This window comes from Urocampus carinirostris, chromosome 13, assembly GCF_059441175.1.
Source record: "Urocampus carinirostris isolate Australia breed hairy pipefish chromosome 13, RoL_Ucar_1.0, whole genome shotgun sequence".
NCBI classification, from domain to species: Eukaryota; Metazoa; Chordata; class Actinopteri; order Syngnathiformes; family Syngnathidae; genus Urocampus; species Urocampus carinirostris.
Window position 1 is genome coordinate 22525352 of NC_142361.1, and position 20224 is coordinate 22545575.

Genomic DNA, 20224 nt, shown 5'->3' on the forward strand with positions numbered 1-20224 from the left:
TGACTGGCTACAGGATGTCCTTTTCTCTTAAAATATCTATCCAATGACACTTGCTTCTGCCTTCTTTTTAGCACTTTTCGGAAGTGGTTCATGACAGTGTCATTAAAGTCATGATGACTCTGGTGGCTGCAGCTTCATCGATGTGGTGAAATTCTGTAACTCGGCCCATTTTCTACACATTTGTTTAATCTCGGACGTCCACTGGTGTATTGGAGGTGCAATTGCACCTAAGAATATTAAAAGGAGTAAAAAAATGTGATGTGAAACATCCACCCCGGCGTTCGAACTCCGATTTTTGTTCGAACAACGAAGCAAGAATTTCTCGAATTTTTTGTTCGGACTCCGATTTGTTCGAACTGAGAGTCGTTCGAAAACAGAGGTTCCACTGTATATATATATATATATATACACAGTACTAAATCCCTTCCTTCACGTTTTGTTATCAGTAGATTTAGCACAAAATAAACCCTCCGAAGTGTGGAATTGCTGACATTCGGGTGACATTTGGTGTTTCTGGTGGCATTTTGCAAGACACACGAGCAAGTACCTATCTCACTTGGCGTCACCTCGCACACAAGATGTTTTTTTAGGAACTGGATGCATATTTTCCCCGGCCCCAAATTGAGCGTCATTACTCTTGTTTTTACCTGTGTTCTCTTAAAGCTCCGGTATACAGCGAGCCCAAACGGCAGGATTCTCCCTTCTGGTTCGCCGTCCATCCATCAGGAAGTGCTCCGGCGGCCTTACAATTGTCCTCATAAATTGCCGGCGTGTCGGGCTGCAGGAGGGCTAAGTGAGCAGTAAATAACAAGCGGGCCGGCTGCCGCTTTTGCAGACCTTCTTTGGCCACGCAAGATTACGCGGGATTTCCCACCGGGGCCGTCTTTTTTTCCCGCGCGGGTGAGAAATCGTCCAGGAGGAGGCGGAGCTTCCGACAACGTTCGGGTAAGATGCCGAGGACCTTGACATTTGAAATTGATGAGCGTCTTTATCCGGCCAAAAACAAAACTACAGTGTGTATCCGCCCCTGTGTAATAACGGATCACTCTTTCAGATAGTTTTAAGTGCTTCCATTCTTCATTGTCACTCCTTTCTTGGCAGCATCCCACTCACTTTGTTTTCGCCCGGTTGTTGCCCTGATACAATTTTTTCTTTTGTGTTCTCCGAGGGTTCCCGATGTAGGGCCGGTGAGTGCCAAGTATAGGGTTCGTACGAGTGCTTGTAATTCTTGAAAATTCTTGAATTTCAAGTTGGGTTTTCAAGGATTGAAAAGCGCTTAAATTTTGGGTAAAGCGTTTGTATATGCTTGAAATAGTTTGCTACTTTTTCAACAGGTCTTCGCTTTGCCATTGCATTTCTTCCTCCCTTGTTATTAACGGCAGCTGGCATTTGTTTATATTGTCATGGTTGCCATGGCGCCCAATTGGCCCTGCCCGTGTGGCGCCAGCAGCGGCTCATTAACAGATTGTCTTTTTTAAGTTCAGTGCGCTCTCTCTTATTTTGTCAGTCCGTCGACGAACCACTGCACAGCAAGATGTGGGTTCTGACTCGGTCCTGTTTTCCTGTTGGTATTTCCAGTCTGGTAGTGTTCCTGTTTATTTTTGTCCCGTTTAATATCAGTTTTCAGTTTCGTTCTCTTCTATTTTTGTCCTGTTTATTATACTCTCCAGTTTTCGTTCCCTTCTGGTTTGTCCCGTTTATTTTCGATATCCTGTTTCATTATCTATCCTGTCTGTCTGTCCCGTCCTGTCCGATATCAACTCGGGCAATTGGAATCGATCTCGTCGGTCTCTGGCTTCCTGTCTTTCCAAGCCAGACCGCTGTCTAACGTGCATGACTCCCCATTTCCCGTAAAATAAAAGGCTTGTGTGAGAACGTCACGCGTTTGGGTCCTAATCCGGTTCTGGTTCTTGACATATATGGCATTGTCCTATGAAGCGTCATCGCCCTCTGCAGGTTGCTGTGCAATAGAAGCATTCTTCACCTTAACAGGGCGCTATGAAATGTGTAATAGTGCAGGCTTACATAACAAATATGTATACCTATAACGGGCCCTTCAAAAAATGAAAGTAATATTTACCAGTGGTAAATTGAAATGGGAAGGACTTCCAGCAACTGAAAATATAAGCTACATACTACAGTACTGTCATTTATACCCAACAACTATATAGGGGAGATTTGTCTTGAGAGTATTTACTTAGAATAGAATAGAATAGAATAGAATATACCTTTATTGTCATTGTTACAAAATGGGTTAACATATTGTGACAACGAAATTGGGCATGACACTCCAGTTTTACACATTCACAGTGAGGTATGAGCCAAGAAGATAAAGGAACAGAGAAGATAAGGTTATAAAACAAGGGGGATAAGGCTATAGTTATCATTGACATGGTATTTACACAAGAAATGTCGGCATGTGGGATGTTACATACAGTGTTGTCGTGATACCGTTGGTATCGTAAGGGTTGTGCAATATTGCATTTGCATATTATTCAGATTCACAAATACAAATACATTTAAAGCTACTCCATTTATAAAATTATGTCTTGATAATTGCACACCCATTATTAAAAATGGCAAATGTAAATCACAGATATAGTTGTGAATCTAAAGAAGAGGACTTGAAAAACTGTTGTAAATCACAAATACAGTTGTGCATCTTTAAAATACATGCTCAATAGTATTAATAATAATAATAATAATAATACATTATACTTTAAAGCGCCTTTCAGGATACCCAAGGTCGCTGTGCAAAGAGTAACAAACAACAATAAAGCAAGAATAAAACAAGCAAGTAATAAATAGCAAATTAAAAACTGAGGTGAGTTTTGAGTCCAGATTTGAAGGACAGGGGTGGCAGAATTTCAGAGGTCAGGAGCCAATGAGTTCCAGAGCTGGGGGCCGGAGCGGCTGAAAGCTCTGCTCACCATGAAAGTTAGACGGGTAGTGGTCATAGTGATATGGAGGGAGGAGTATCTGAGGGTGCAGGATGGTGTGACAATGTGAAGGAGGTGGGAGAGGTAGAGAGGGGCAAGGTTGTGAGTGGCCATGTAGGTGCAGAGGAGGATTTTGTTGTTGATTCTATGGTTGATTGGGAGCCAGTGCAGTTGCTGAACTAGAGGGGTGATGTGATGGCGGATTTCTTCCTATAATGGTAATGGAGAAATTCAAAAATTGGCTTTGAAAGTCCTGTAAAAGTGCTTGAATTTGGCCATGAAAACCCCTCAATAAACCGTTCGAATGGAAAAACACAAATCAATGTATTTCTAGTACTGGTATATTGTTATTTATCTATTAAAATACAAATAATGATACTAATTGGAATAACAATGCATTTTTTTGCTATTTGTCTCGTATTTAAATCAGGAAAAAAAAGGAAATATACACTAAAATAAGATGTGATCAATTTTGTGTGCTACAGGTAACTCATTTTGTTTGAAGATAGCCATTTAGCAATTTTTCAAGCTTTCATTTTTAAATTCTTTAGGATTGAAACAAATTATTCTTTACTGCATCACTAAACGAATTTGGCTCTAGGTGTTGCTGGTGCTCCACCATCACTCTTTTTTGTCTCTGAAGGATGCTAGAAATTCTTACACTAATAAAAGTTACATTTTGTTACTACTTTGAGTTCTTTGAGTTCCTATATGAATTACTAATCCCAAGAAAATTGATTCAATGAACTAGCCCAATTGAAATAAGACACACAATTTATTAACACGGAGAATTAATGAAATTAATGAAAAAAGTGGAGGGAAAGGCGCCGGAGATTCTGGTAGTATTCGACTGCTGAAAGTCTGGTAGTTAGTAGCAAAGAAAAAAAAAGTTACCTGCAATGATGCGAGTTGATTTGGGGAGATTCTCTTGAACCGAAAAAAATCCAGCAAACATGGTGTAAAATCTAAAACCATCCTCTTACTTGTTTTTGCGGAGGGATTTTCTTTCATGTTCCGGAGGGTCGCAACGTATGGCCCACATGCTGAACTAAAGGCCGCCGTGGTGGCCACACGGCCAGGCCGAAGAAAAGAGGCAGGCTATCGCTCGTCCGATTCTTTTTATATGGACCAGTGACGCTCTACCAGATCTTGCCTCTCTTGATGTGGTCTTGGATATCTAATACTCACAGTATTGGGTGATGGTGTTTGAAATTGCTAAACCTATTAGAAAGCCAAAGAAGAGAGAAATTTTGTGTAATGTTCTGTATTTGAGAATGTCCATCCAATCGACATAATTATGTACGCTGAGAACATTTTGTTATCAATAAATTGCCTTAAATGTTTTAATTACATTCCAGACTTCATGTTATCAGATTTCATTATTGTACATTTTGAATTAGTATGTCCGGCAACTATTTTTCTTCTTCTATAAGTGTAAAAAAATAGTTTGGCGTGGCACTCCAGGATAAATGTGTAATAAATGATTTAAGATACAAAAAATAGATAAAAAATATGATTGGGAAAAATGGGCAAGTATTACCAATGTAGGGGTATATTTGGAGGTCAGGGAAAGACAGAGGTGGGAGGATTTTGACAAAGTTCATATGTTTTTGTGGTTGACAGCCCATTTTAATCGTAGTTCTAATAATTACAACATGTTCATTTTTGCGCAAGTCAGTAACTCCCCAAAAAATGTTTTCAGCTTCGGAAAGCTTATGACTGTGAATTTACAACTGCCCTCGGCATCATTTCAGCTGCAATTCCATTGCTGGGTCCCACACGGGATAAACCTCAGCCCCCCTCTCCGTTAAACCTGCAAACGCCACTCACTATAATTTGATCACAAATAATAACATGTAATTGTGCCACATCAATAACGGCGGCTAACCTTTCCGTGGCAGCTAATTCGTAAACCTTGCATTTTTTTCCAACGCTGGTCTCACCTCCATTATCGGAATTGCTGTTGTGTGAATGCTTGACAGCAGTTTCTCAGCGAACCATTGAAGGTTTTTCGAATAATCTCTGCACATTCTTCCCCAAATAACCCAATTTTCCCTTTTTGAACAATACAATAACTTGCAAAAGTATTGTAGTGCTTTTTGACACATTGCCGTATTTCAGGCTTCAAACTTCTTGATAAAAGACTCAAAATATGTGAGACACAATCGTGAAAAGAAATCTTATATTAACATATATCGAAAAGCAAACATATTGGCGCCATATTAGCCTGGCTATTCTATCTACCTATCTATCTATCTACCCTGGTCATATCCCTCGAGAGGGGTGACCGACAGCAAGACAAATATATATACACAAAAACAAAGAAAAGAAAAAAAGGAAAAAGTAGCAAAATAAACGAAAAAAAATTGACTTTGGCCAATCCAAATGCCCTAACATCCAAACAAGTTAAGCAGCATGGCATCTCCAGATGAAACGGGACACAAGAAAGCGGCCGTGTCACTCAGGTCAGCTTTCACCGGTTTACCCCTGCTGCATCATACGGGTGCCCTGCCCATCCCTTAGAACGCGTCCAAACATCCCACTATTCTTTCACAACACCTCTCCACTCATTTGTGTCACTAACAAGAACTCTAGCGTCCATTACATTTAGACCGCTTTCCTCCAGCGCTCTCATAACACCATCCATCCACGTCAATCGCGGCTTTCCTCTTGGTCTCCCTCCATTGACTTCTGCTCTGTAGATCCTCTTCAACATTCGCTCCTCATCCATCCTCGCCATGTGTCCAAACAAACTGAGTACTCTCTTATCCACACGCTTGCTCCGTTCCACTACTACTCCAGTTCTGTCTCTCACGATTTCATTTCTCAATCTATCCAATTTTGTCACTCCTAACATATATTAAAAGAATTAGTTGCTTTAAAAGCTTCTTTCTTCTTGACAATTGTCCTTATCATCAATCAGTTATGGCCATAGTCCCCAGCAAGGGTAACAAGGCGTGTGCCTTTATATTGTTAGTTTTCAACCATTTCAAGTGTAGATTCTGCTTTATGTTTACGGGTCGTTGTTCTGATGGAAGGTGAACCTGCGCCTCATTCTCAGGTTTCTTGCAGACCCCCAAGAGATTTTCTGCCATAATTACCCTGTATTTGGCTCTATCACCCCATTATCTCTAATGACCCTCTCTGTCCCTACTGAAGGAAAGCAACCCCAGAGCATGATGCTGCCACCACCATGTTTGACATTGGTGATGGTGTTTTCAGGGTGAGTTGCCATGTTACTTTTACACCAAACATAACACATACTGGCCAAAATGTTCAATTTTGGTCTCATCTGACAAGAGCACCTTGTTCCACCTGGTTTTTGTGTCTCCCATGCAGCTTTACAGGCCCTTTTATGGTAGGGTTTCAGAAAGGGCTTTTATCTTGTCACAAGGGCAGATTTTTGCAGAGTACGACTAACATTCGTCTTATGCACAGATAGTCCTATCTCATCTGTGTATGCTTGTAGGTCTTTCAACGTGATCGTGGGCCTCTCGATTACCTCTCTGATTAGTTTTCTACTTGTTTCGGTCAAAAGTTAAGAAGGTCTTAGTCTCCCGAAGTCCAAAATCTTAGTTTGCAGTGGTTTCATGCTTTCTCCATTTTGATCATTGCTCCCACATACTGGACTGTCTCAGAAAATTAGAATATTGTGATAAAGTTCTTTATTTTCTGTAATGCAATTAAAAAAACAAAAATGTCATACATTCTGGATTCATTACACATCAACTGAACTATTTCAAGCCTTTTATTATTTGAATATTGCTGATTTTGGCTTACAGCTGAAAAAAACTCAAAAATCCTATCTCAAAATATTAGAATAGTTCCTCAGACCGAGTAAAAAAATAATTTTGTAACAGCAAAACTAAATCAAACATTTGAAAATGTCCATTGATGCACTCAGTACTTGGTTGGGAATCCTTTTGCACGGATTACTGCATCAATCCGGCGTGGCATGGAGGCAATCAGCCTGTGGCATTGCTGAGGTGTTATTGATGCCCAGGATGCTTCGATAGCGGCCTTCAGCTCATTTGCATTTGTAGGTCTGGTGTCTTTCATCTTTTTCTTAACTATACCCCACAAATTCTCGATGGGGTTCAGGTCAGGGGAATTAGCAGGCCAATCAAGGACAGTGATGCCATGGTCAGTGCACCAGTTACTGGTGGTTTTGGCACTGTGGGCAGGTGCCAGATCATGCTGGAAAATGAAATCCTCATCTCCATAGAGCTTTTCAGCAGATGGAAGCATGTAGTGCTCTAAAATCTCTTGGTACACAGTTGCATTTACTCTGGACTTGATGAAACACAGTGGACCAACACCAGCAGCTGACATGGCTCCCCAAACCATTGCTGACTGTGGGAACTTCACACTGGATTTCAAGCAACTTGGATTTTGCTCCTCTCCAGCCTTTCTCCAGACTCTGGCGCCTTGACTTCCAAATGAAATGCAAAACTTGCTTTCGTCTGAAAAGAGGACTTTGGACCACTCTGCAACTGTCCAGTGCTTCTTCTCCATAGCCCAAGTCAGACGCTTCTTCCGTTGTCTTGAGTTCAGAAGTGGCTTCACCATGGGAATACGGCTATTGTATCCCATTTCGTCTGTGAACTGTGGCTTTTGATACCTGGACTCCAGCTTCAGCCCACTGTCTTTGAAGCTCCCCCAAATTCTGGAAGCGGCTCTTCTTCACAATTTTGTTAAGGCTGCGGTCATCTCTCTTGGTTGTGCAGCGTTTCCGGCCACATTTTTCCCTTCCAACAGACTTTTTGTGGATATGCTTTGAAACTGCACTCTGTGAACAGCCTGCTCTTTGAGAAATTTCTTTTTGTGTCTTACCCTCCTGATGGAGGGTATCAATGATGGTCCTCTGGACAGCAGTCAGATCAGCAGTGATTTAGTTTACTGAACCAAGCTGAGTGTTTTTAAGGCTCAGGAAACCCTTGCAAGGTGTTTCGAGTTAATTAGATGATTCAGGTGATTAGTTGAATAGCCTACTTGTATACTTTTTCATGATATTCTAATATTTTGAGATAGGATTTTTGCGTTTTCTTAAGCTGTAAGCCAAATTCAGCAATATTCAAATAATAAAAGGCTTGAAATAGTTCAGTTGATGTGTAATGAATCCAGAATGTATGACATTTTTGTTTTTTTAATTGCATTACAGAAAATAAAGAACTTTATCACAATATTCTAATTTTCTGAGACAGTCCAGTATATACATATTCTATACATAAAGGCAAACATATATAACTCCAGAATTAACGCTGTTTTGAACCTATAACTCAGAGTTAGAGCTTTAATTTCTTTACATCGAGAGAGAACTAAATCATTTTTGGACTTTTCCTTAACTAAGTGCTATAAACTATGAATAAATAAACACAGGCCAACACATTGAAAATGCTATTGTTGATCATTTTAATCCTTTATCCTTTGTTTGTGTTTTGGGTGCCGATTTTCTGTGGTCTTGAATCACAAGCAACACGCACAGAAAAGTTTCAAAGTATGAGTTTGCAAATTCTCCACAATTTTCTTTGTCAGTGTGCCGGAGGGTCTTGGGCGGCTTTGCGAATTTTGACAGCTGTAAAACAAAAGCTGAACGTCTTCACGCTGGCTTGTTTGTGGCACTCATCTAAACATAGCTTATGTAAAGTCGCAAAATTCCCGCGCAGCTTTGTGCTCATGAATGGGCCAGAACATCGCGTTAAACTCCGCCCGAAACACCAGAAACTGTCAAATTTTGGCACGGCGTTCCGCAATTGTCTCCCGGGAGAAAGAAACGGCGGCAGAAACACTAAATAAGCGACTTTACTGCGTGAAATCATCACATAAAAGCTCGCTTTACTTCTTAAGTACGCGGATAAAATGTCAGTGGATGTGTTTATAGGCGCTGCATATCACGTAAGAATCGATGGCGTGTTTAATAGTTTGACGTGTTACCTTTTTAAGGATATCGATTTTACCGTGTGTTCTGCATGAAGGCTCAATTTGGAGAGTATCGACTGTGGCCGTGTTATGATACGGTCGAGGGGGGGCCATGACGCCTCGGGCTCAGGCCAGACGCTCTTAATGCCACCGTTATTTACCTTCTTTGACCTTGTCCCTATAAAAGTGTAGTACTGTATAATTCCTGGTTTATTGCGGTTAATAGGGTCCAGAACCCCCGGTGATATGCGAAATTCTGCAAATTAACCTCCCCCTTTCTTAACATACTCTCTGCTAGCCCCAGCTCTCGGCAATTCAATAGTTGACCCAGAATAATGGATCCTGGACACATTGGTGCTGTTCAATATAGGCAAAAAGAATCCGTAAGAGTCAAAATGGGACAATGGCATGCTGCAGTGGCTGAATTGAAAAAGAAATGCGCTCTTCAAGCCACTGCTTTCAGCAATAGGCATCCGGGGATGATAGATCATGACCACAACATTCTATTCTTAGTATTAAAAGTCAATTGGGGTTAATGGTTCACAGCCGTATGAGTGCAGTTCATTTAAGACAGGAATAACAGCAAAAAGAGCTGCCAGACTCAAAGAGGGTGCACTGCAAGGGCCCCTGCTTGCAGCAATAGTCTATCATGGACATGGAATCATAGCGGCAATAGTACAGTTCACTTTTTCATGGACAGAACAGAAAAAAAGAATACATTTTCACAAATTGTATATTGCTGCGAGGGCCAGCAGAGCACATTTTTGTCAGCCCTGGCAGTTCTCTCCTTACCATTCTGTCCCCCAAAAAGAGAACTAGACTGGTGCAGCTGTGATACGTATTCCTTGATTGAATACCCCCGCAAACAGGAGCCGACAGAGCTCATTTTCCCAATTCTGTCAGACCAAAAGATGAACTGCCCTCATGCAACTGCGATCCATTATCCCCAGTTGTATGTAGCTGCCAGTGGGAACCTGCACTTTTGCCAGGCCATGGGGCTCTTTTTTTTTGCCACAACTGTATTTCCGCCCAAAATGAACTGCACTTGTGTGGCTGTGATCCATTATCCTCAATATCATATTGATGCAAGTAGAGACTGGAGCTGTTTTGGCCCACCAAAAATGCACAGTTGTGTCTGAGATCCATGTTCCCCAATTGCATGTTGCTGGCTTTTTTTTTCTCTGTTCTGTACAACAAAAAAAGTAACTGCACTCTTATGGCTGTAATACATTATCCCCAATCCCGTGTTGCTGCGAGCAAGGACTGGCAGAAGGAACTATTTCAACAGGCCACCCTAACATGAAATGCAAGGTTGTGGCCATGATTCATTATCCTCAGTCGACTATTGCTGCCAGCAAGGGCTGGTAAAGCGCTTTTTTTAGCCCACTGAAGCATGCCATTGTGGGTTGCCTAAAATGAACTCTACTCTTTTGTCCTCGATCTATTATACCCAGTTGACTATTGCTGAGAACAGGGAACAAATTCGTGTCATGAGTGGATGCTCTTTTTTTCTGTCCTTATCGCTTAAAATGTACAGCACCTGTGCAGCTGCATTCCATTATCCTCGGTCCATTATTGTTCCAAGCAGAGAATTTTTTTAAATTGTGGTGTGTGGGTTGTATTGCAAGGGGTTCTCAATAACGATAATGGGCGGTGACGATAACCTCAAATTTAAAAAAGCCCCATTTTTGTGGGTGGAGCCGTCATTTCCCTGTCTGAGATACGTATAGCCTGGCGCTTTTCCTAGGTTAAAGACAAAATTCTTGTCAAAACACCACAGTCAAAACGTAAATCGAAGCCTCCTCATCATCACAAGGATTCTGTCTAAACCGCTTTTTCGTCTTCCGCTCCGGAATCGTCAAAGCGAGTCCAAAACATAACCGTTACGAGTCGCCATCCATCTCACTTGGCCTGTCAACTTTTATGTTGTCCCTCTGCTGTCTTGGGCGTCGCTCCAGCAACTCTCGGCTTCCTATTCGCTCACATCCAAAAACGTCCTCAAAGCAAGGACTGCGCCCACTGCTGGATGAATTAGCCTCCTTTTTTAATAGGGCTTTTAATGGTTTATAAATTGCATGTAATGATTCCTTCATCCCTCCCTCCTCTTGCGTTTTTTACAGCCGCTCTGCTTTCGGAGGGTGTGGGTGTTTTTTAATATCTGGTGGAAGAAGCAGAACGAGGAGCTAGACCGGCATAACTTCCTGCTTGTGCTCTTAACGTTTCCCTTGGCTACAAAGGAAGGAGTCGTGGAAATAAAGCTGAACACTGATGCTGTCTGGCTGCTAGCGCATAACGACCGCTACGACATTGCCGCATAACGAAACAGGACACTGGAGTAGAGAAAATCAATGAGGGGGTTGAGAAGTTTAAACTTTAGTAGACATTCAAAATAACGAGAGAAGTGTTCAATGGAATTAGAACATGCAAAGAGGAAAGGGAGAGAAGCCTTCAGATAAGGAATTCCAAACCATTCTAGAGGCCGTCTCCTGAGCCCTCTCTTTCTATTAAATCTCCTAGGTTTCATCAGCAGATCCAGGTGTGGAATATCAAAGAACTGCAACATAATTGGCCGATGGTGACAATTATGTAATAGTCAAAACAATGAACAACAGTGCGCAGTATAGTTAAAATAACAAACCAGCAATTTTTTTTTTTTTTTTTTTTTTTTTTTTTTTTCCCCCCAACATGGCGGCGCGACTACACGCAGCGGCTGATGTCCCTCCAGTAAATCTTTTTACTTTAAGTGTTCTTTTTTCTCTCATCTTTTCTTTTATAAATACCTGTTCGGCAACTATCACCTTAAGTCGCCAGGAACTTATTAACCTGGGTCAAAGATTAGATTTCGACTCATTTCACGATTACAACACCAACAACAACATCCCAAAGGACATACGAAGACCACCGGGATCTCCCTGGGTTACCTGCCCGCCCATCAAGCGACGGAGACGGCGGAGGGAACGTAAACAAAAACGAGGCTCTCGGGGAGGCCTAGCGAAGAAGCTAAAAAGACGACCACACCGACAAGCGCTTCCGAGTATCTTCCTGACCAACGCCAGATCCATCGTACACAAAATCAGTGAGCTTGAGCTGCGGATAGCTACCAACAACTTCGCACGGAATAGCAACATTTTTGTGATTACGGAGTCATGGCTTGACCCGCGGATCCCCGACGCTGCAGTTCAGCTAGCAGGACGCACGCTACACCGATACGACCGCAACGAAGACTCCGGCAAAAAAAGAGGTGGGGGACTATGCATTTACGTACATAATGCGTGGTGCAATAACAGCAGAATTATTGATGCACACTGCTCGCCCGATCTAGAGTTTCTGGCGGTATCGTGTAGACCATTCTATATACCGCGAGAGCTAACTGTGCTCATTGTGATAGCTGTTTACATTCCTCCGGATGCTAACGCTAGCACAGCGCTAAACCTTCTACTCGCCGCTATAAACATCCAACAGCTTGCACACCCCGACGGAGCTTTCATTATCGCTGGCGACTTTAATAAGGCATGTTTAAGGACTGTTCTTCCAAAATTCTATCAATATGTGAACTGTGCAACAAGGGGTGAAAAAACTTTGGACCGCGTTTACAGCAACCTCAGAAACGCATACAAAGCTTCCCCCCTCCCCCACCTAGTAAATTCGGATCACCTATGCCTATCCCTTACCCCCTCATACACCCCCATCCGAAGGAAAACAAAACCTGTAACGAGGACAATACAAACGTGGCCTGAGGGAGCCCTCTCCAAGCTGCAGGACTGTTTTGATCAAACTTGCTGGGAGGTATTTGAACACCATGACCTCCAGAAATTCACTGACACGGTTTTATCCTACATCCGTTACTGCACGGATGAAGTCACAGTATATAAAAAAATCAAAAACTACCCAAATCAAAAACCCTGGATGTCCAGCGAGGTGCGCACCCTCCTCAAACACCGCAACACCGCCTTCAGGTCTGGAGACAAGGCTCTTTACGGGGTGGCCAGGGCTGACCTGAAGAGAGGCATCAAGGAAGCAAAAGCAGCCTACACAAGGAGGATCGAGCACCTCTTCGCTGGAAATGACCCGAGGAGGATGTGGCAGGGCCTCCAACACATCACCAACTTCAGAGGCCACAACCTGGCAGCTGTTGAGGCTGAGGCTTCACTAGCTGAGGACCTTAATCAGTTCTTCGCTCGCTTTGAAGCTGGTAGGCCACAAACAGCCACATCACACCTACCAACAACCAGCAGCAACTCTCTCACATTTCAGGAGCACGAAGTTAGGCGTGCGCTGAATACCATAAACCCCAGGAAGGCAACTGGCCCGGATGGAGTACCAGGGAGGGTACTCAGGGACTGTTCCAATCCGCTGGCTGGGGTCTTCACCACCATCTTCAACCGGTCCCTGTCACAGGCGACCGTCCCACCTTGCCTCAAAACCTCCACCATCATTCCCATCCCCAAAAAGTCAGCAGTGGAAAGCCTCAACGACTACAGGCCTGTAGCTCTTACGCCTGTGGTCATGAAGTGCTTCGAGAGGTTAGTGTCCCGGCACATCAAAAACTCCCTGCCACTCACACTGGACCCCCACCAGTTTGCCTACAGGGCAAACCGCTCCACTGACGACGCCATAAACACAGCACTTCACACCGTGCTGAAACACCTGGACCACCGGGGGAGCTACGTCAGAATGCTCTTTCTGGACTTCAGCTCAGCCTTCAACACCATTATCCCGGAGATCCTGGTGGAGAAACTTGCACACCTAGGACTCTCTCCCTCCATCTGCCACTGGATAATGGACTTCCTCTCCAACCGCCCACAGTCGGTGAAACTCGGTACCCACGTCTCTCCCACCCTAACACTGAACACTGGCTCCCCCCAAGGTTGTGCACTGAGCCCGCTGCTTTTCACCCTCTACAGCTCCGACTGCTCACCGACCCACCCCACAAATACTATAATTAAGTTCGCTGACGATACCACCTTGATCGGCCTCATCTCTGAAGGGGACGAGGCGGCATACAGGGATGAGGTGGAGTCACTTTCAACGTGGTGTTCGGAAAACCACCTCATATTGAACACCACAAAAACAAAAGAACTGATTCTGGATTTCAGAAGGAATGGCAGGAATCCAGCACCACTCACCATAAAAGGAGACTGTGTAGAGAGAGTCCACTCTTTCAAATTTCTGGGTGTGCACATATCCGACGACCTCTCCTGGTCTGCAAACACCAGAGCGGTGGTAGGGAAGGCCCAGCAGCGACTGCACTTCCTGAGATTGCTCAGGAAAAATAACCTAAAACAGCAGCTGCAGGTGTCCTTCTACAAAGCCACAGTGGAGAGCATCCTAACATACTGCATCACGGTGTGGTATGCTGGGTGCACAGCAGCAGACAGGAAAAAGCTCCAGAGGATCATCAAAACAGCCCAGAGAATCGTCGGCTGCTCTCTGCCCAGTCTGGAGGACATTGCCTGCTCTCGCTACCTCAGCAGAGCAGAAAACATCATCATGGACTTTTCTCACCCCGGCCACCACCTCTTCGACCTGCTGCCTTCCGGCAAGCGCTACAGGTCACACAAAGCAAAAACAAACAGACTCAGAGACAGCTTCTTCCCCACAGCCATTACCACCCTAAACAGACACCGCACAAAAAAACTGAAAACTGTTGCAAAAAACTACCTCACACGAATGTAAAATGGTACTCACGTACATGCTGTCTGCACTATGTTTGTTCACTGCTCAAAACAGACACAGCACAAAAAACCTGAAAACTTGTGCCAACACTACCTCATACGAATATAATGGTACTAATGTCTATGTTCTTGCACATGTCGACTGCACTACGTTTACTGCTCACCTTGCACAATGTCTGACCATTTCCTTTTTTCTGCACTATGTTGTCTATGTTTGCACCAATGCATATGCTGACTATTTTTTGCACTATGATGACTTTGCACCAAATGCAATATTGCACAACCCTTACGATACCAACGGTATCACGACAACACTGTATGTAACATCCCACATGCCGACATTTCTTGTGTAAATACCATGTCAATGATAACTATAGCCTTATCCCCCTTGTTTTATAACCTTATCTTCTCTGTTCCTTTATCTTCTTGGCTCATACCTCACTGTGAATGTGTAAAACTGGAGTGTCATGCCCAATTTCGTTGTCACAATATGTTAACCCATTTTGTAACAATGACAATAAAGGTATATTCTATTCTATTCTATTCTATCCTATGAAATACCCAATTTGTTTAAATGTCCAATTTTAAAAACATATCAGTTATTTAATTTGCGCATTCTATGTGAGAAGTTTCAACAACACCAGAGAAACCTCTATCACGTTTTTGTTGATTTCAACAAGGCGTTTGACAGAGTATGGCAAGCCGCTTTATGGGCAACCATGCGGAAGTACAACATGGGCCAGAAACTAGTTTAGACCATTGAACCACTGTATGCCAATGCCAACAATACGGTACTTGTCAATGGTACCATCGGAGCGTGGTTTCAAACCACAGTGTGAGACAAGGCTGCATTCTCTCTCCAACTTTATTCAACATCTTCCTGGAGAGGATCAAGTCTGAAGCTCTGGAGCAACATGAAGGTACAATCAGTATTGGGGAACACAACATCACTAACCTCCGTTTTGCTGATGACATTACCTGATTGGCAGACAAACAGGAACTTAAAGATCTCGTCAATCGTCTGGACAGACCAACAACCCAGTATAGAATTGAAATCAGCACAGAAAAAAAAACAAAAGTAATGAACAACAATCCCCAAGGCATCAACCTCTGAGAGCTAGAACATGTCCGCAAATTTAAATATCTTGGAGCTGTCATATCAGAAGACAGGTCAGAACCAGAAATCGTGGGCTGGATAGCTCATACACAGCCGCACTTCCCATCAGGAAGGACAAGAACATGGCAGTGAAGTCAAAGATCAGACTCATGCAAGCGCTGGTTACTTCTATTTTCCTCTATGCTTGCGAGACATGGACTCTCACAGCAAAACTCGAAAAGAAGATCCAGGCATTGGAGATGCGATGCTACAGGAAACATCCAGGCATCAGCTACTTAGCCCATGTAACAGACAAAACGTGAAACACCATTAGAGGAACCATTGGACCCTATCAAAAACTGTTATCAACTGTGCGCAAACGGAGACTTCAGTAGTATGGTCACATTACAAGATCATCAGGACTGGCCAAAATCATTCTCCAGGGTACTGTCCAAGGGGGCAGAAGAAGAACTGGGTCCACAACATTACGGAATGGACTGATTCCAACTTTGCCACGACCCAAGAACAGGCCAGGGACCGTCAACAATTGGTGCTCCGATGACCAATGAAGTTTAGGGGTCCATGAACTGTGATTTAGTCAATCAGCAGTTCTGAAGGTTTCCCCACCTTAAAAGATGAAAGAGGCCTGTACAATCGACGCCAGCATACAGCGTTAAAACATTTTCACTTTACTGTTTGGAAGATAAAATGTTCTGGCCCTTCCTTACAGTAGATTTATAGGACATCAACACCAATTCATTTCATACTTTGTGGTGTTCGTGGGTATGATGAGTTATGTTTCAAAGATGTTTTTCTGCTATCGGGTGATGTTATATAAAATTCTGGTTTGCTATCGGTTACCGTTATGGCATCATGAAAATGAGGATAAGCTATTGGCTGAACTACTTCCCACCATGCCTTTATCATTCAGATCAGAATTGTGTGTAACAAACTTGAATTTGTCTAGCGAAAAGTCCCAAAACTTGCAGGGATGCTAGAAGGGAGAAGCAAAAAACATGATAACCATGAAAACAAGCTTCATAATTGTTTTTGCTTCTTAAAATCAACCTTGCCAAGACCCCCAAACAGCAGTAGTGGAGAAAGGTTGCATCTTCAGTGGTGGCCTGGTTAATGGATCCTTGAAATGTGAAAAATCAATAGGACTACAGTAATATCTATACTGTATTTACATCAAAATCTATATTTTTTTCAAAGATATTTTAAGGGCACAAGTATGTCACTTCCTGTTTCCGGATAGCGGGTCATTAGCTCGATGAGATTGTGTTAAAAAGTAATTAATAAGATGAAAATGTAGTTAATTGAATTACATTTTTCCTTTACATGGAAATGTATTTAAAAATCATTGAATCATAAACTTATCTTACAGCAAAAAAATAATAACTGTGGAACCGAAGCTTGTAATGATCAAGGGATATGTAGAAGGCACAAAAGTTGCTACTCTTAGTAAGTTGTATGGCCATAAGTGATAGATAAGGAGACAATGAAATCAAGGAAATGTTCTGATGAGACAATCCCTGTAAATGAAAACTTGAAAATCACTTTTAATTCAATCTGCCGTCTGCTCCCCTTTGCAGCCACCCGCAACTCCACTGCACCAGCTCAAGTGATTTCACACCAAAAGGTAAATCAGATTTAATTTTCCTTTACGTGTATATTATTTTAATTAATCGTTCTTTTGCCTGTATACAAAACATAAGTATTACGTACTATTTAGTTGTAATTTTAATGCTTTTTATGAATGTTATGTTCACAAGAGCTTTAAAGCTTTATTTTGAGTCAATGTTCCTGAAAATGTAAGATAAAGCAAGTGAGGTCCTGCCCCCTCCATATCACTCGTTCCGATTGAGCTCCCTCGCTGACATGGGCAGGCTATACGGTTGAGGGAGGGGCGGTGATATGTCTTTTTTTCAGGGATGTGATTTTTCCGCTAATTCGCGGAATTCCGCTTTTTTTATCTCCAAAAATAAAATTTTAAAATTTCCGGTGTTTTAATTGGTAAAAAAAAACGATTTCGTCTCGACAGCATGCCATTTGAGTGTTTCCGTAACTGAAATGAAACGTACTTGCGATTGGTTGAAGTCTCGTGTTGACCAATAAACGCGCTTGTTATAGGAGTGTGCCATTGTTCATTTCTCACACGTTTTTGCCGGGTGTTTAAAGAAAGATGTCCGTGATCGAACGCAAAGATGCTCCGCGAGCTAAAGAAATTGATAAGATTGTAAAAAACAAGTTTCGATGGGACTGGTTGGAGAAGGAATTATCTACGAATGTTGGAAAGAAGACTGTGACGAATTTGTTCAATGACTTTATTCGGAAGATCGATCGTGCCGGGAAAGCACTTTGCATTTGGTGTCATGATACCATCGACTATGGTGGGAGAGGTTTCAAAGCTCTTGAAAGTCACGCAAAGAGCAAAAAACACGTGAAAGAACTCCAGTCAAGAACGACAAATTATTCCATCGCTGGAAGTTTCGGTGCCCAAACGAAAACTCCAAAACTTTACGGCCTCCATCCCTTATTGACATCACAATCGGAAGCGGTAATAAAGAGACGTGATCCACCCCAACAACCTGTACCAGTTGCTGATAGAGTCGTGAATTTTGAGGTAGGTTAGCCGCCTGCAGTTGTAGAAAGATGCCGGTCGTCTAGGGTCTCCCTTGCCACTGGAACCATCTTCTTTACAATTAAGATAGTGGCGTTGGGGAAATGTTTTTTAATGTGACTGATTTTGAGTTGACTTAAACTGTAATTTTATATGGGATAGTTCAATATACATTGAAAATTTATGCTGTTGTCTTGTCTATTTCTTTGTCATCTGAGTGCATTGAAAGTACTTAAAAAAACCCATGAGCTCCGGGGGGGGGCTTCGCCCCACTTTTCCCCCCACCAGGGCACTGCCCTGGTCCTACCTGGTTCCCCCCCCCCCCCCCCCCCAGCTAGCAATCACCCCCCCCCCCCCCCCCGCTAATTTTCAGATAATTTCACTTTGGTCAAATCACATCCCTGTTTTTTCCATTAGCGCCTTCTGTCAGTACACGCATACGAAACATAATCGCTAATCTGTAGCTCATATGCTAAGCTTCCTACCTCCCATTTTTGCCACTTTCTTCGATGGCATGTAAAATGCAAATCAGTAGCAAGAAGGAGGAAGTCATGGGTGGAAGCCCAAGAGGGACAAAATGCAATAAATGTAAACAACCTTTTGAAATTCAAAACAGGCAAATATGGAATGATATTGTGTCATTTGTTGGCTTGGAGAGGGTGGCCCCCCCTCCAGGCTGTACTTGCCCAAGACACACCACAGGAAATGGTGCCTCTACGACGCTTGTGGTTAAGGGAACTTACTATTATCTTAATTTTCTTATTGCTATTATAAAATATGGACCTACCGTTCTTTATAATATCACACGGTTCACGGATCCCTTAACTGCTAGAGTCGTAGGGGCACCAATTCTCGTGGTGTGTCTTGGGCAAGTAAAGCCTGGTGACACCCATTGCTCTCCAGACTATTTTTGGGGGGTAGGGGTTCGCTACCCCACCAATAAGGTTAGTCAAGTCATTTTTATTTGTATAGCCCTTAATCACAAGGAGTCTCAAAGGGCTGCACAGGTTATTGCACAAACTATTATTTCAGACTATTATTACATCATCCCCCGATCTGAAACCAACATAAGGGCAAGGAAAAACTCAAAAACCTCAACATGAGGAAAATGAAGAAACCTTGACAAGGGACCGCACATGTGGTAATCCCCCTTTCAGGAGGACCAGGGTTCAATGGATGTTGCAATTACAAATAATACAGAGATATTGTCAACAAAAAATATAGGTTATTCAAATGCTATAGAGTAAAAGTGTGTTTTAAGCTTAGATTTAATCATTTCCACCTAGGTTGCAGATCGGATCTCAGGGGTAAGAGCTTCCACAGCACCGGTGCTCGGATAGAGAACGCTCTCGAACCTGCAGAACTCTTCTTGGCTCTTGGGATCACCAGTAGACCAGCACTTTCAGAACGAAGGCTCCGGACCGGAACATAGGGGGGGAATCAAATCTGAAAGATATGAAGGAGCAAGTCCATGTATGATTTTGTATAATACCAAGAAAACCTTGAAATCACATCTTAAGCTAACAGGGAGCCAATGCAGGTTAGCTAAAATCGGCGTAATGTAAACAGACTTTATTGTCTTAGTTAAAAGCCTCGCTGCAGCATTTTGTACTAGCTGAAAACTCTTGATTTTGGACTTCGGGAGACCGGAGAGTAGTGCATTACAGTAGTCGAGACGGGAAGTAACAAACGGATGAATTATAATCTCCAGATTGGACTGGGACAGTTTAGTGCAAATTTTAGCAATGTTGCGAAGATGGAAGAAAGCGGTTCTAGTAATTTTCTTCACGTGTGTTTGAAAGGACAGATCGGGGTCAAATATAACACCTACATTTTTAACTGAGTGACTCTGGGTGATGTGACATTTGCCAATGTTCACAGCAGTTTTTGAAAACAAGAAAAATAAATACTATGGAAAAACTACAAAAATACTACTACAGTATCACTGTAATACAAAATACGACTGCAGAAA

General features: G+C 42.7%; 1 long non-coding RNA gene across 1 annotated transcript; it reads left to right on the forward strand.

Annotated features, from left to right (window-relative positions):
- The first annotated feature begins 681 nt into the window (after positions 1–681).
- LOC148354097 (uncharacterized) lies at positions 682–19675 on the forward strand. The gene is made up of 4 exons (XR_015852572.1): positions 682–945; positions 6099–6162; positions 17225–17271; positions 19539–19675. It is a non-coding gene; the product is annotated as an uncharacterized LOC148354097 (long non-coding RNA).
- Positions 19676–20224: the final 549 nt, after the last annotated feature.